The following is a 7,100-nucleotide window of genomic DNA, read 5'->3' on the forward strand; positions in this document are numbered from 1 at the left end:
TCACTAACAGGTAATCATGCATTGATGACTAAATTGACATGTTTATGAATCTAATTTCAAATTTAAAAAGTTTGAGTGCCAAATTGACTGTACATATAAAGTTTGATAGCCTATTTGATACATTTTATGCAAAAAAAAAAGAGACATTTTTATTACCTGTTATTACAGGTCACTAACAAATAATCATGCCTTGATGAATAAATTGACATGTTTATGTATCTAATTGCAACTTTAAAAAGTTTGATGACTTAATTTGCTGTACATATAAAGTTTGATGGCCTATTTGATACATTTTATGTCAAAAAAAGTGAAATTTTTATTTACCTGTTATTATAGGTCACTAACATGTAATCATGCATTGATGACTAAACTGACATGTTTATGTATCTAATTGCAAATTTTAAAAAGTTCGAGTGCCTAATTTACTGTACAGATAAAGTTTGATGGCTTATTTGATACATGCTATGCCCAAAAAAGTGACATTTTTATTTACCATTTATTACAGGTCACTATCACGTAATCATGCCTTGATGACTAAATTGACATGTTTATGTATCCAATTGCAAAATTTAAAAAGTTTGAGTGACTAATTGACTGTACAGATAAAGTTTGATGACCTATTTGATACATGCTATGCAAAAAAAAGTGACATTTTTATTTACCTGTTATTTCAGGTCACTAAATTGACATGTTTATGTATCTAATTGCAAATTTAAAAAGTTTTAGGGCCTAAATGACTGTACTAATAGTTAATCATGCATTGATGACTAAATTGACATGTTTATGTATCTAATTGCAAATTTAAAAAGTTTTAGGGCCTAAATGACTTTACAGATAAAGCTTGATAGCCTATTTGATACATTTTACGCAAAAAAAGGAACATTTTTATTTACCTGTTATTACAGATCACTAACAGGTAATCATGCATTGATGACTAAATTGACATGTTTATGAATCTAATTTCAAATTTAAAAAGTTTGAGGGCCTAATTGACTGTACAGATAAAGTTTGATGGCCTATGTGATACATCTTATGCCAAAAAAAGTGACATTCTTATTTACCTGTGTGACACCCCAACCTTTCACAAGCTGAGATAGCTAAACTTTAACACAAAAGCTGCCAATCTCAACTATAAAACGTAACATAGCGGAAGCGATTTCAAAACTTGAGGGGCATCATGCCACATCTAGGTATAACACAGCCTAGATGCACAGGCTAATCAAAAAACGGACTAAGCTGTCATAGATATAAACCAAGATAAAATTCTCAAAACATAATCCACAATCATCGAAAGTACTCAAACCACTAATCCAGAGTATACTAATAATATCTCAAGGCACACAGGCCAAAACCAAAGTCTAAACAAGGTAAACTAAGGCTAAACATCCTCATAAGGAAAGCTCTAGCGCGCTCTCGCATAACTACTCCATACCTGGAAAACACACAAAGAACCATTAGCAAAAGAATGCTAAGCAACCACCATTCACACCCGCAAGGAGATATAGATATACATAAGCTTGTAAATAGGTTTACACACCCATATAGAATATAAACACCAACGAACTGTTCAGTAGTTGAAGACGATACTCAACAATAATAAGCTGAACGAATCACAAACCAAGACTCAGTCAAACAAAGCCAATAGCCAACAACAAAGCATAATGCAATAACGAACCATAACCGAGATCCATAAGGTATCGACCGAATTAGCATAAGGAGCTCACAAAACGGACCAAGAAGGAACCCCAACTCCAACCTCCAAACCAAGTCAACCCAACCACCAAACCAAGTCAAACCACATAGTCAGAAGTCAGGAGTCAAGAGTCAATCCCGGAAAAACCGGTACACAGGGGTGACCAACCCAAAGTCAGTGGTCAAGAGCCAAACCCGGAAAACCGGTACACAGGGGTGATGAGCCCAATCACAGGGACCGAAGTCCAATCACAGGGACCGAAGTCCAATCACAGGGACCGACAGTCCAATCACAGGGACCGAAGTCCAATCACAGGGGTAATCAACCCAATCACAGGGACCGAAGTCCAAAGTCAGAAGTCAATAGTAGCACAGTCAATAGTAGCACAGTCAATAGTAGCCAACAACCACCAACAACCTCAACCAAACCACCATCACAACCTCATACTCCAACATCACTCAAAGCAACCAAAACAAAGTGTTCATCTCAAATATGAACACAAACCAACTCCCAGATAATGAATCAAAGGATCAATAGATCAAGAATACCAAAAATGGAAACCAAAGACATGAATCAATACTCCAAGCTAAGGTATAAAATACCCCATAAATGACATGAATAAATACTCCAAAGACATGGTAAAATACCCAACAAAACAATCCAACAATAATCAGAAACAAAGGAGAATAACAGACAACAACAACAGAGAAACCGTTCACTGGAAATCAACTCCCAGTGAACTTGCGGAACACTCTCACGGATCACTGCCTTCCGCCAGTCTCCTCCGCGAGAAGGAGACGGCCTCCCTCGGCGGACCACCCTCCTCCGCCCAAGCCAACCGTCGCCACCTTGCGGATCGCCCTCACGGGTTACATTGTGCCGTTCAGGTCTTCCGCAAGGCCAACCCAAATCCCTTCCAGAGACAGTTCAACCCAGATCAACAAATCCCACTTCCAGAATACAAAATCAGACCAAATACACTCACATTTCATCCCATTTAGAGTCCAAAAATAGGGAAATCCATAACATCATTGATCATACAACACAAGACAAATGATCAAGATGAAAACCAACAAAATACATCCAAGAAATATGCCAAATAACAAGAAATTTCAGGATTTCCAACACCAAGATCATTATATATAGAATAGGTGAATAAAATAGATTTGATGGACATGGATGGTTACCTTTGAAGCGTACATAATTCCAAAAGCATTTTAATCCAAAGCAACGTCAATCCTAAGCTCAAAGCTCGGTTCATAACTGTGAACCTGAAGATTAATATAATTCTAACACCGTCACTAACTACTAATTAACGATACTAATATTCCTATTCGGTCCATTATAACCTATAAATCCTATAATCCATGCTCAAGGTTAATATAATATGACCATAAGAATTATACATAATCTACTTACTAACTAGTACTAAAACTAGGATATGACCAATAATATTAACCTATAGCTAAGATATAATACTATGACTAATACTAACTATAAGCTTAATTAATAACAACATAATATTACCTTAAAACATAGCACTCAGACCCAGAATCGAACCCGTGCCCTCTAGCTCAACACCACCGCACCATACCGCTACGCCATTGCACTCCTTGTGTTATGGCTTGTGACCAGCAAACCATCACACTTAATTCGAGCCTCCAGTCACCCCAAAGAGAACTGCGACCAAGAACGGAGCCGCCCATTCCGTCTCTTGCTACCGCGAGGCCTAGCGCCATTGTTCGTAGTGGCCATCCGCCGCCGAGCTCCATCCTAACTGCTGCTACATAATGACGACCAGAGGGGAGGACGCCGCTATACGCTCGGAAAGCGTCGGGGAAGGAGTCCAGCTGCGCCATTGTTACGGCCTTGCCACCAATGCGCCTCCGCCGCGGTCGAAAGCCCGAACTTGACGAGGGAAGCTCGCTGGAAACAGGGGAAGAAGGAGACGCCACCGCTGCCCGCCAAGCCGCCGCCGTTTGTCGCCCATGGAAGAAGGAGACGGAGCCTAGGACTGCTACACCGCGTCTTTGGAGCGAACCGCTACGCCGGCTAACAGCACCGCTTACCTCCATTGCCGTTGCTCTGCTTCTCACTTCCCAACGGAGGAGAGTAGCCCGTCCACGTGCTCCGTTAGCGCCGAGGGTTGAGGGCACGGCATGGGTTTACGGAACTGCCAACGCCGCTACCCGCTCCCGCAAGGTCGAACGCCGCCGCGCTAGGTTGTTGCCATCGCCGAAGGTAAAGGATGCCACCGGAGGAGAGTTACCGCCTCGCCACCTCCTTGCCGTCGTTGCTACTGCGAGGAGAAGCTGCTGCCGGACTTCACCGCCAAGCTCCTTCGTCGCTGCCGCCAAGAGCTAGTCTTCGGAACTCGCCTACGTGCCATCACCCCGCAAGGGCGTCGAGGAGATAAGGGTGAGCGGGGGAAGAAGATCGGAGCTTGCCGTCACCTACTGCTTGTCGGCGGTCTCCCATGTCGTCGTTGGGTCGTAGCTTGGCCGGGAGAGACGAGAGAGGTAGGGATCAGAGTGTGAGGGCGAGAGAGACAAGGGGCAAGGTTCTGGAATGCAATTTTCGTTCACCGTGATCATCTAGGTTTCCCTAATAGGAAACTTCTAATTAGGGTAGATTTCCATTTAGGGTAGTTTCCTCCTTTTGGGTTGGGCTAGACATTGGATCATTTGAATTGGGTTTGGGGGTTCAAGACCAAGTATGGTCCATAAAATCCCTTTTCTAACTTATGGGCTTAGAGTAGTTGGGTCAAACCATAGCTTATAATATATATATATAATCATAACTATGGCTTATAATATAATTCTTAAGGGAATATAATTTGTGGGCTGAATAATAATTAGTATGGTATGGAATACATATATATATATATCAAATAGAAATATTGGGCCATAGACTATTATTATTGATCATAAATATAAATTATATATAAGAATATATATATATTCCCAAGCCCATAGGAAATAATAATACTTATAATTATTTAAATAATTATTTACTAATAAAAATAACCCCTTTATATTTAATAGAGTAGTAGGAGATTTCGGGGTGTTACAACCTGTTATTACAGGTCACTAATAGGTAATCATGCATTGATGACTATATTGACATGTCTATGTATCTTATTGCAAATTTAAAAAGTTTGATGGTCTAATTGAGTGTACAGATAAAGTTTGATGGCCTATTTGATACATTTTATGCCAAAAAAGTGACATTTTTATTTACCTGTTATTACAGGTCACTAACAGGTAATCACGACTTGATTACTAAATTGACATATTTATTTATCTAATTGCAACTTTAAAAAGTTTGAGGTTCAAATTGACTGTACAGATAAATTTTGATGGCCTATTTGATACATTTTATGCCAAAAAAGGGACATTTTTATTTACCTGTTATTACAGGTCACTAACAGGTAATCATGCATTGATGACTAAATTGACATGTCTATGTATCAAATTGCAAATTTAAAAAGTTTGATGGCCTAATTGACTGTACAGATAAAGTTTGATGGCCTATTTGATACATTTTATGTCAAAAAAAGTGACATTTTTATTTACCTGTTATTACATGTCACTAATNCCACCGCACCATACCGCTACGCCATTGCACTCCTTGTGTTATGGCTTGTGACCAGCAAACCATCACACTTAATTCGAGCCTCCAGTCACCCCAAAGAGAACTGCGACCAAGAACGGAGCCGCCCATTCCGTCTCTTGCTACCGCGAGGCCTAGCGCCATTGTTCGTAGTGGCCATCCGCCGCCGAGCTCCATCCTAACTGCTGCTACATAATGACGACCAGAGGGGAGGACGCCGCTATACGCTCGGAAAGCGTCGGGGAAGGAGTCCAGCTGCGCCATTGTTACGGCCTTGCCACCAATGCGCCTCCGCCGCGGTCGAAAGCCCGAACTTGACGAGGGAAGCTCGCTGGAAACAGGGGAAGAAGGAGACGCCACCGCTGCCCGCCAAGCCGCCGCCGTTTGTCGCCCATGGAAGAAGGAGACGGAGCCTAGGACTGCTACACCGCGTCTTTGGAGCGAACCGCTACGCCGGCTAACAGCACCGCTTACCTCCATTGCCGTTGCTCTGCTTCTCACTTCCCAACGGAGGAGAGTAGCCCGTCCACGTGCTCCGTTAGCGCCGAGGGTTGAGGGCACGGCATGGGTTTACGGAACTGCCAACGCCGCTACCCGCTCCCGCAAGGTCGAACGCCGCCGCGCTAGGTTGTTGCCATCGCCGAAGGTAAAGGATGCCACCGGAGGAGAGTTACCGCCTCGCCACCTCCTTGCCGTCGTTGCTACTGCGAGGAGAAGCTGCTGCCGGACTTCACCGCCAAGCTCCTTCGTCGCTGCCGCCAAGAGCTAGTCTTCGGAACTCGCCTACGTGCCATCACCCCGCAAGGGCGTCGAGGAGATAAGGGTGAGCGGGGGAAGAAGATCGGAGCTTGCCGTCACCTACTGCTTGTCGGCGGTCTCCCATGTCGTCGTTGGGTCGTAGCTTGGCCGGGAGAGACGAGAGAGGTAGGGATCAGAGTGTGAGGGCGAGAGAGACAAGGGGCAAGGTTCTGGAATGCAATTTTCGTTCACCGTGATCATCTAGGTTTCCCTAATAGGAAACTTCTAATTAGGGTAGATTTCCATTTAGGGTAGTTTCCTCCTTTTGGGTTGGGCTAGACATTGGATCATTTGAATTGGGTTTGGGGGTTCAAGACCAAGTATGGTCCATAAAATCCCTTTTCTAACTTATGGGCTTAGAGTAGTTGGGTCAAACCATAGCTTATAATATATATATATAATCATAACTATGGCTTATAATATAATTCTTAAGGGAATATAATTTGTGGGCTGAATAATAATTAGTATGGTATGGAATACATATATATATATATCAAATAGAAATATTGGGCCATAGACTATTATTATTGATCATAAATATAAATTATATATAAGAATATATATATATTCCCAAGCCCATAGGAAATAATAATACTTATAATTATTTAAATAATTATTTACTAATAAAAATAACCCCTTTATATTTAATAGAGTAGTAGGAGATTTCGGGGTGTTACAACCTGTTATTACAGGTCACTAATAGGTAATCATGCATTGATGACTATATTGACATGTCTATGTATCTTATTGCAAATTTAAAAAGTTTGATGGTCTAATTGAGTGTACAGATAAAGTTTGATGGCCTATTTGATACATTTTATGCCAAAAAAGTGACATTTTTATTTACCTGTTATTACAGGTCACTAACAGGTAATCACGACTTGATTACTAAATTGACATATTTATTTATCTAATTGCAACTTTAAAAAGTTTGAGGTTCTAATTGACTGTACAGATAAATTTTGATGGCCTATTTGATACATTTTATGCCAAAAAA

This window comes from Ipomoea triloba, chromosome 11 (genome assembly GCF_003576645.1).
Source record: "Ipomoea triloba cultivar NCNSP0323 chromosome 11, ASM357664v1".
NCBI lineage: Eukaryota > Viridiplantae > Streptophyta > Magnoliopsida > Solanales > Convolvulaceae > Ipomoea > Ipomoea triloba.